Here is an 11,434-nt window from a genome sequence, read left to right on the forward strand (position 1 = left end):
AAAGGCAAAATTAAGCCATTCCCTTGATGTGAGAGTTTATTCCTATCTGCCCTGCAGACACCGGTGACAATCTAGCTATTTATAACAGCTGACATAAGCCATGAAAGAAGTGAACACCAAAGAAAAACTGGCCATAGTAGGTGGAAACTATAATTTATTCATTGCTTGAGGATAAAGAATCCTATCTGGAAATTCTTTTAGGGACTAATTTTGTCCTTCCTCTTAGTTTAATTCATTGAATGGTCCTATCAATCGGCTAGCAACAGAGGGAGGTTTCTGCGTTTAGAAGGGTGTGCTGCTATTAGAATATAGTAGGATTTCAGTCTGGCAATTGGTCTAGAAAAATAAAATAGAAAAGATACAGGATCAATAATCGCAATAAAAACAGAAAACGCTGGAAAAACTCAGCAGCTTTGGCAGCCTCTGTGGAGAGAGTTAGCATTTCGAGTCTTCATGACTCTTCTTCAGAGCTCAATCATTGCAACACTGTAGAGTGTGCGGTGTTCCTACGATTGGAGCTTGTAAGTGTACATTCTTGTCCCAACAACCCCCCCACTGCTTAAACCAGCTGATTTTTCACCCCTTTCCTACTTCTACTTAGTTCTGTTGAAGGGTCATGAGGACTCGAAACGTCAACTTTGCTCTTCTCCGCCGTTGCTGCCAGACCTGCTGAGTTTTTCCAGGTATTTCTGTTTTTGTTTTGGATTTCCAGCATCCGCAGTTTTTTGTTTTTACCACGTGAATATATTTGTCCAGTGGTGTGACGATTTCTTTAACCTATTGCTAGTCAGGTATCTGACTGGAATGTTTTGCAAAGACTAAAACCTGGTATCAACTGATCCTCCCCGCTGTTGAATGGTATCTTCTATCAAGCAGCCTGTGAGAAGGTTCTCCATAAAAGAAAACTCGGAAGTCTAGGTTATTTTCTACCTGCATTTGGAAATCCTGTCTCCCTTGAGGGGAGAATACATTGTGCAGTAATCTGAAAAAAAACACAAATTTGTTATAATAGTTTGGGAGGATCAAGGAATTGCCTGTAGGAAATAGCATATCACAATATATTATAACATGTCACAATAGATTACAATATATCGCAATACCTTATAATATATCACAATATATCACAATAGGTCACAATATATTACAATATATCACGATAGATTATAATATATCACATATATTACAATATATCTCAATATATCACAATTGGTTACAATATATCACAAGGCTATTTCTGAAAATGGATCAGGTGTACATCCTTCCTAATTTGAATAATGAAACCAAAAGGAACTCATTGCTATAACACAGAGACTTTGGTTATCACTCTCCATCTGTCATTTAATCTTTATTGATGTTATCTTTCCCTTTAATGAAAAATCCTAGTCTAATTTAGGCAGCACTGCATCATGTTTGTTTTTATTCCTTCATGGGATGTGGGCTTCGCTGGCTGGGCCAGCATTTATTGCCCATCCCTAATTGCCCTTGAGAAAGTGCTGGTGAGCTGCCTTCTTGAACCGCAGCAGTCCATGTGGTGTAGGTACACCCACAGTGCTGTTAGGGAGGGAGTTCCAGGATTTTGACCTAGCCAAAGTGAAGGAACGGCTGATATATTTCCAAGTCAGGATGGTGAGTGACTGGGAGGGGTCTTGTTGAGGCTGGCATTCCCATGCCGCCGCTGCCCCTGATGTGTGGCACCACCTACAAATCCTCCAAAGATGAAACTGTGCCATTCTGGTGTTACTGAAGGTTTTGGAGATTGGCAATAAACATATAAACAAGGAGCAAGAGTAGGCCATTCGGCCCCTCAAGCCTGATGCACCATTTAATAAGATCATAGCTGATCAAATTGTAACCTCAAATCTGCATCCTGCCTACCCCCGATAACCAATCATCCTCTTGCTTACCATGAATCTACCCACGTCTGCCTTAAAAATATTCAAAGACTCTGCTCCCACCGCCTTTTCAGGAAGAGAGTTCCAAAGGTTCATGACCCTCTGACAGAAAAAAATTCTCCTCGTCTCCATTTTAAATGGGCAACTCTTTATTTTTAAACAGTGACCCATAGTTCTAGACTCTCCCACAAGAGGGAACATTCTCTCCACATCCACCCTGTCAAGACCCCTCAGGATCTTATATGTTACATTTCGACCCCTCAGCCATTGAAGTGGCAATGTCATTGGTTATTATGGCATTGAGCTACTTGGGGAGGTAATGGGCATTGTTTTCACTACTCACTATGGGTTCTCTATTGGATGGTTACAGCTAGGCATTGTCAGAAGCATGGCAGCAAGTTCTCCCCTGTCAGTCACACAACGCCCTGGGGACCAGATACCTTTTCCCGCTCCCTTAGGAGAAGATAGAAGGGCGTGTTTTACAATTGCACACACCTAGCATGGAGCCTTGCCTGCCAAAGGTGTATTATGGGAAATGGTGCTTGTCCCACCCATCCACAGATCTCAATGCCAGTCTGTGCTCCTGGCTCAAAACTCTGCACCAGCAATGCCACTCAACTCTGATGCCCGGGGTTGGGCAGTGGATTAACTAATGAGATTTTCAGGTTTTCCTCTGGGTGTACAAAGTGGAAGAGACCAACTGGTCCATCAAGCCTGCTCACCCCATGATGCCTGGAGCATCCCGGCTAAACCCTTGCTCCCTACTCTCTGATCCACCCACTCCATCATTCATCTCCCTTGAACCCCCAAACCTTTCAAACCTCATTGGAAAGGCAAAAATCAAAAATCAGAGAAAAAAAAAAACCAGGATCAATAATCAAAAAATGGCTGGAAAATTTCTCTCTGACTCCCTCAGGCAATGAAAACTGGTCCAGGAGATCACACAAACCAAGTGTTAGCGATAAAGACACTTACCTCCTGCCTACTGCAACCTCTGCCCCAGTCAGGAACTCCCTGTAGAAGGCACCTCACACCATCTCACAGTAATAATGTCAACAATGTGGATAAAGCCATTAGCACTCAAATAGCAAATAACGCCTCCTTACCAGAGTAAGATGTATGACTGAGGGTGCACAGATCACCTGTCTCTCTCCTTATAGCTGGGCAAATAGCAGGCATGGCTTTGGCACAACTTGCGGGGCCCCATTTTTCAAAAGGACACATGAAGAGATCCTAACCAGAGGAGGGATGGAATTAGAAACTAACTTCTGTTAATTAAAATGATATTTCAACCACTTTTAAATCACCTGATCGATGATTCCTCTCTTCTGCTGCTTAGATTTTGTTGGGATCCATTAGGAATCAGACTTCATTGCTGGTAATTCATTTCACTAGTTAGTGCTTCAAAAAGCCAGACAGCTATGTCTGGTAAATTCTCCAATGATAGCATCACGCACTTTTTTTGGTAAATTGTGCAAACACAGCAAGACCTGGACAATATCCAGGCCTTGGTTGGCAATTGGCAAGGAACGTTCACACCACACAAGTGCCAGGCAATGACCATCTCCAACAAGAGAGAATCTAACCGCCATCCCTTGATGTTCAATGGCATTACCATCACTGAATCCCCCACTATCATCATCCTGGGGGTTCCCATTGAACAGAAACTGAACTGGACTAGCCATATAAATACTGTGGCTGAAAAGCAGGTCAGAGGCTAGGAATCCTGCGACGAGTAACTCACCTCCTGACTCCCCAAAGCCTGTCCACCATCTACAAGGTACAAGTCAGGAGTGTGATGGAATACTCCCCACTTGCCTGGATGAGTGCAGCTCCCACAACACTCAAGAAGCTTGACACCATCCAGTACAAAGCAGCCGGCTTGATTGGCACTCCATCCACAAACATTCACTCCCTCCACCACCAAAGAACAGTGGCAGCAGTGTGTACCATCTACAGGATGCACTGCAGAAACTCACCAAGGCTCCATAGGCAGCATCTTTCAAACCCATGACTGCTACCATCTAGAAGGACAAGGGCAGATACATGGGAACACCACCACCTTGAAGTTCCCCTCCAAGTCACTCACCATCCTGATTTAGAAATATTTCGCCGTTCCTTCACTGTCGCTGGGTCAAAATCCTGGAACTCCCTCCCTAACAGCACTGTGGGTGTACCTACACCACCGGGACTGCAGCCATTCAAGAAGGCAGCTCACCACCACTTCTCAAGGGCAGTTAGGGATGGACAATAAATACTGGCCTAACCAGCTATGTCCACATGCCGTAAATGAATAAAACAAAATTCAGATAAAATATTATTTTGAAGGGAAGTCTCTGACTTTATATTTGTGATGATGTTGTACAGTCCCTGGCCATTCATAATGTTAAGATGCTGCTTACTCTAAAACAGAGAGAGCTTCATTCATGAGCCTCTGAAATATTGGGAATTTTCTTGGATGTTTCCATTTTGGGAAGGCCCAGCACAGACAACATGTCAGTGCTGGCTTCAAACTGGCCAAAGCCACCAGCAGTGGAAAACAACTGAACAAAGAACAAAGAACAAAGAAAAGTACAGCACAGGAACAGGCCCTTCGGCCCTCCAAGCCTGCGCCGATCATATTGCCCGTCAACTAAAACATTTTGCACTTCCGGGGTCCATATCCCTCTATTCCCATCCTATTCATGTATTTGTCAAGCTGCCTCTTAAACACATCAATCGTACCTGCTTCCACCACCTCCTCTGGCAGCGAATTCCAGACCCTCACTACCCTCTGCGTAAAAAACTTACCCTGCACATCTCCTCTAAAGTTTTCTCCTCTCACCTTAAATCTACATTCCCTAGTAATTGACTCTTCCACCCTGGGAAAATGCTTCTGACTATCTACTCTGTCCATGCCACTCATAATTTTCTAAACTTCTATCAAGTTGCCCCTCAATCTCTGTCGCTCTAGTGAGAACAATCTGAGTTTCTCCAACCTCTCCTCATAGCTAATAACCTCCAGACAAGGCAGCATCCTGGTTAACCTCCTCTGCACCCTCTCCAATGCCTCCATATCCTTCTGGTAATGTGGTGACCAGAATTGCACGCAATATTCCAATTGTGGCCTAACCAAGGTTCTATACAGCTGCAGCATGACTTCCCAGCTTTTATACTCAATACCTTACCAATGAAGGCAAGCATGCCACATGCCTTCCTGACTACCTTATCCACCTGCGTTGCCACTTTCAGTGACCTGTGGACCTGTACACCCAGATCCCTCTGCCCGTTGATGCACTTAAGGGTTCTGCCATTTACTGTATAATTCCTGCCTGTATTATACCTTCCAAAATGCATTACCTCACATTTGTCTGGATTAAACTCCATCTGCCATTTCTCCGCCCAAGTGTCCAACCGATCTATATCCCGTTGTATCCTTTGACAGTCCTCTTCACTATCTGCAACTCCTCCAACCTTAGTGTCATCTGCAAACTTACTAATTAGCTCAGTTACATTTTCCTCCAAATCATTTATGTATACTACAAACAGCAAAGGTCCCAGCACTGATCCCTGCGGAACACCACTAATCACAGCTCTCCAATCAGAAAAGCACCCTTCCACTGCTACCCTCTGTCTTCTATGACCAAACCAATTCTGTATCCATCTTGCCAGCTCACCTCTGATCCCATGCGACTTTACCTTCTGTACCAGTCTGCCATGAGGGACCTTGTCAAAGGCCTTACTGAAATCCATGTAGATAACATCCACTGCCCTTCCATCGTCGATCATCTTTGTCACTTCCTCAAAAAACTCCATCAAATTAGTGAGACACAACCTCCCCTTCACAAAACCATGCTGCCTCTCACTGATACGCCCATTTGCTTCCAAATGGTAGTAAATCCCGTCACGAAGAATCTTCTCCATTAATTTCCCTACCACTGATGTAAGGCTCACTGGCCTGTAATTTCCTGGATTATCCCTGCTACCCTTCTTAAACAATGGAACAACATTGGCCATTCTTCAGTCCTCTGGAGCCTCACCTGTAGCCAGTGAGGATACAAAGATTCCTGTCAAGGCCCCAGCAATCTCCTCCCTTGCCTCCCTCAGTACTCTGGGGTAGATCCTGGGGACTTATCCACCTTAATATTCTTCAAGACGCCTAACACCTCTTCTTTTTTGATCTCAACATGATCCAGGCTATCTACACACTCTTCCCTAGACAAATCGACTGCTAAGTCCTTCTCTTTGGTGAATACTGATGAGAAGTACTCATTTAGTATCTCTCTCATTTCTTCTGGCTCCACACACAGATTCCCACCTCTGTCCCTGAGTGGGCCTACCCTTTTCCCTGGCTACCCTCTTGCTTTTTACATATGTATAAAAGGCCTTGGGATTTTCCTTAATCCTGGTTGCCAGAGACTTTTCATGACCCCTTTTAGCCCTCCTGACTCCTTGCTTAAGCTTCTTCCTACTTTCTTTGTATTCTCCATGGGCTTCATCTGTTCCCAGCCTTCTAGCCCTTACAAATGCTTCCCTTTTCTTTTTGACTAATCTCACATTATCCTTCGTTATCCAAGGTTCCTGAAACTTGCCATGCTTATCCTTCATCCTAGCAGGAACATGCTGGTCCTGAATTCTTATCAACTGACATTTGAAAGCCCCCCACATGTCAGTTGTTGATTTGCCCTCAAACATCCACCTCCAGTCTAGATTCCTCAGTTCCTGCCTAATATTGTTATAATTAGCCTTCCCCCAATTAAGCACCTTAACCAAAGGACTCCTGTTATACTTATCCACCAGTACCTTGAAGCTTAATGAATTATGGTCACTTTTCCCGAAATGCTCCCCTACTGAAACTTCAACCAACTGGCCGGGTTCATTCCCTAATACCAGGTCCAGTATTGCCCCTTCCCTAGTTGGACTATCTACATATTGTCTCAGGAAGCCCTCCTGGATGCACCTTACAAATTCTGCACCATCCAAAACCCCTAGCACTAAGTGATTCCCAGTCAATATAGGGAAAGTTAAAATCACCAACCACAACAACCCTATTGCTTTTACATCTTTCCAAAATCTGCCTACATAACTGTTGCTCAATCTCTTGTCGGCAATTGGGAGTAAACCCCCAACATTGTGACTGCACCCTTCCTATTCCGGAGCTCTACCCATATTGCCTCACTGCATGAGCCCACCGAGGTGTCCTCCTGTGGTACAGCTGTGATATTCCCCTTAACCAGCAGTGCAACCCCTCCACCTCTTCTACATCCCTCTCTATCCTGCCTGAAATATCTAAATCCTGGAACTGCTCAAAGAACTCAGGTTAATGTCGGAAATATGAGGTTAAATTTGACAGGGGCAGGGTAAATTGCCCACCCCCTGCAAAAGTCAGCCACAGATTTACCGGCTGAAGGAAATGGATGCCCGGCAATGATAAGACACAGACGATGCAGCTTCCTCTGGTAGGAAGTCCTGCCCTCAAGAGCTGCCAGCCAGTCAGATCTCTAGCCATCCCAGCAGTGCCAACCTTTCCAGGATTTTCTGGGACTGTCCCCTATTATGACCTTTCATCCCACGTCCCAGGTCAGGCCTTCCCGGGACATGTTTTGCCTGGGATGTCTTCCTTTGCTGGAGACTTGTTCCTGCGCATGCGCCAGTTAATGTGGTTTGGGTTTGGGGGGTGACCGGGGTGGGGGGGGGACAGTTTGTGAACAGACAGAATCAGAATCCATGTTCGTGGCTGTCAGCCTCCCCCCATCTCGCTCGCTCTGAAGTACTTGACAGTGCTGCGCACCGTTCGCACCGCCCCCCCAAGGGCCCACTCTCATAGATTCAGGCCCCCTCCTCCCCTCACAGGTTTGCCAGTATCCTTCCCCCCCTACCCTTCCCATGCCAAAATGTCCCTTCATTTATTCCCCATGAGTTGGCCACCCTGGCACCAGTATTCAGTGGCGGGCACTGCTGGGACTGCAGGCCCTACGGTGAAGGGGTCAATGGGTGCCAGAGGACTCGGACTCAGGTGAGTCTGGGATTTTTTGGGCAGGGACGGATCAGACAACCTAGGGCAAGGGGATTGGGGTGGGGAGGGGCAGGTTTTGGAGGCCAGGCAAGGGGGCACAAAGGGAAGGGTATCACGCAAGGGGGGATGAGTTTTGCCCACGATGCACACAACACAACAAAACCCCCCCTTTACCTTCTCACTTTCTCATACAGGAAACATGGGGTAGTTGCTGGGAATCTTCAAATGGAGGAGGGGGAGGGTAATGCAGTCTTCACCAGGTGGTGAAAAAGCGGACTCCCCATTCTCACCTGCCCAAGCCAATCACATGGCAGCGTAATATTCGGGTCAGTTGGCTTGTTAACAAGCTCAATTGTCCATTCGTGATTTTTTTTCAAAATGCCGGGCAGGCTGCTTTATTTCAGAACCCACCCCACAACCCCCCACCTTATTCTGGGAAAACCAGAGTGTTGATGCCACATTTGCAACCTGACATCATCACGCTGGATTTTATACCTGTGCAGTCCCAATTTGCAAACGTCAAGTCGTGACCTGCATGTAGTTTCCCTCCAGCCCGCAGTACACATCCTCCTGCCACCTCCCTGTTTAACTGCAGTGGGCTGCAGAATGCTCCCTTACCCAGTTGCAACAATAAACCAGGTGACGTGGACCTAGAGTGTCTGTAGCAGTATAAACCAATAGGTACTGATGTGTGTCCTATGTTTTTTCATGAATTTGTGTATCCATTATTGCTGTGTGCTGCTATCTGAAATTCTCTTCGGTCAAAGTAATGGTCATTTCTGAGATTGTCCACCTCCGTGTCTTGAGGCAGTGCTCCATGTTAAATAAAGAGATAGACTTTCAGCCAATAAGGTGATGTGATTGCCGAATTAACCAAATGTGGTCTAATAGCAATCCTTCTGTTTTCCAAAAAACTCAGTCAACATCTGAGAGCTCGTATTTTGCCCAAAATAATCAAGGTGTAAAACAGCGAAAATGGAAGGACCCAACTGAGGTTGGAACCCCCCCCACCCCCCCCGCCACTGAAGCCTTTGTCAAATCGATTCAACTTCAGCAACAGTGAAGACATTTCCAGAATCCAGTTGAGGTCCTCGTTGGGGTAGCAGTGCGCAATGGTTTTTATTTTAGCACAGCGATGGAATCGAAGGTGGTCCCAGAGAGACGTTTAGTTTGTCGTTCATACTGAAAAACAAACCAGTTTACAAATTCCTTGGGACCACTTGAGAAGTTGCCAGCAAACTGGGATGCTTGGCTCCGCTAGAAACTGCCGATTGTTTTTTTTCGCTGTAAGTTGAAGTTTTACTGTGAGCGCTGCGCATTAAGACAAGTTTTAATTTAATTGACTTGCACCATGAATTAATTCCTTCTTTAATTCTCTCCCCTTTATGGGGATGTTGTCCAGACCCTGAGCAAAAGCAGCTTTAAATGTCTCTGAGTAGCAGTTGGAGTTGATTCAAGTTAATTGGTGACTGTGGAGATGGTTCATGCCCCTATGTCAGCCCACATTAGCGACCTGAGTGGAAAGAAAAAAGTGAGTACTTTCACCCAAAGGTTAATCAATTTTGAATACATTAGCAGGAAACATAAAAACTCCTAGATGAGAAAAGAATTAATCCAGTTCACCGGTTGACCCTTGATAGTCCCGTGATACAGTGACCATGGAGCTTATTGTATTGGAAGCATTAAAGCAGATGTGTAAAGGTTCAAAAGGTCACAGGTTCATAAAATCATACAGCACAAAAGGCCATTCGACCCATCTCACCTGTGCTGGCTCTTTGAAAGTGTTAACCAATGTGGTTGACTCTTAGCTGCCCTCTGAAATGGCCTAGTTAGGCACTCAGCTCAAGGGAAATTAGGGATGGGGCGGCAAATACTGGCCTTACCTGCGATGCCCACATCCCATCAAAAAACGGGAAAAAAAACCCACCTCTTTCCTTGTAATTTTATTCCCTTAAAGTATTTATCCAATCGTCTTTTGAAAGTTACTAATGAACATGTCTGCACCATCCTTTCAGGCAGTCCGGGTCATAAAAACTTGAAGTGTATAAAATAGTCTGCTCATTCCCCCTCTGGGAATTTTTACCAATTACCTTAAATCTCTGGTTACAGAGTCTCCTGCTAGTGTAGATAGAGTAAAAAAAGGAGAAACTATCAAGATCTTTTATGATTTTGAACAAATTTATTCAATTTACAGGATAGAAAGTGGCCATTTGGCCTATTGTGTCCATTTGAGGATGGATTTTATTTATGTTCGATCCATTCCTTCAAATCAATAAGGTTCAGCAAATATTAAAATCAAGATTCATAAATGTATTTCCTATACAGTTTATGCAGCTGTGTTTAGGTACACACTCATACTTAGGTATTTACACCTACACCTCAGTTCTGAGCTCAGTCCAATCTATACAGGTTCCTGAGTTACAGGTTCCTTAACAAAATGTCCATCTACGGTAAGTTACCTAGACCTGATCATGTCTTGGCCACAGCTTTACATCTGTGTCCAATCGAAAAAAGAAAGACTTGCATTAATATAGTGCCATTTACAACCTCAGGATTCCCAAAGTGCTTTACAGCTACTGATGTTATTTTGAAGTGTAGTCGTTTCAGTAGCACATATTGGCTGACATGGGTGAAGATGTAAGAACTTGCCTTCCAATTTCTCAGGGGAGGGAGGGAAGGGAAGGGAAGAGACGAAGAAAGGTCTTTGGAGCCAATGAAGTACTGTTGAAGTGTAGTCCCTGTTGTAAAAAGGAAACATAGCAGCCAATTTGCACAAACCAAACTCCCTCAAACAGCAATATGATAATGACCAGATAATCCTTTTTTGCAATGTTGATTGAGCAATAAACATTGGCCAGGATATGACTACTGCTCTTCTTTGAAATGTGCCACACAATCTTTTATGGCCACTGGAGAGGGCAAACGAGGCCTTGGTTTAATGTCTCATCCAAATGAAGGCACCTCTGACAGTGCGGCACTCCTTCAATACTTCGCTGGAGGTCACCCTAGATTATTGTGCTCAAGACCTGGAGTGGGACTTGTGATTTACAGGCGGTATATGACCTAGTACCAGGAGAATTTAATCGAACCTGTGCATCATCAATAATTTTGGTTGCTAAACTGATTTCCTTAATGCAAAAGAGCCTTTTATCAGCCAAGCTAACCTGATGACTATAACTCACTTTGTCACCTTGCATATTTCCCTTTTGTTCTGTAGAATTGCCTGTTCCACCGTGCGAAAGTATTGATGATAAATCTGCCTTTGATTCTATACCAATCAGAACCAGCTTAACTCCCCCAACGCAAAGAGAATATTTATCTGCAAGGTTTTCTTTCACAGGACAAACTGTTATCCCTTTCCCCCTTTTTAAGTAATTGTAGCTACCTGAAAGGAACCAATACACAGTTGTCAATTAACTCCTCTTATTGAACAAGTGGTTACATCATACTAAAATCTTCCAGTTTCAGTTCAAATGTTGGATGATCGCCACTTCACAATGGAATCACAGTCCCGTCTAAACAAACCAATGCTAAAAAGCTAACATTG

This window comes from Carcharodon carcharias, chromosome 28, assembly GCF_017639515.1.
Source record: "Carcharodon carcharias isolate sCarCar2 chromosome 28, sCarCar2.pri, whole genome shotgun sequence".
NCBI lineage: Eukaryota > Metazoa > Chordata > Chondrichthyes > Lamniformes > Lamnidae > Carcharodon > Carcharodon carcharias.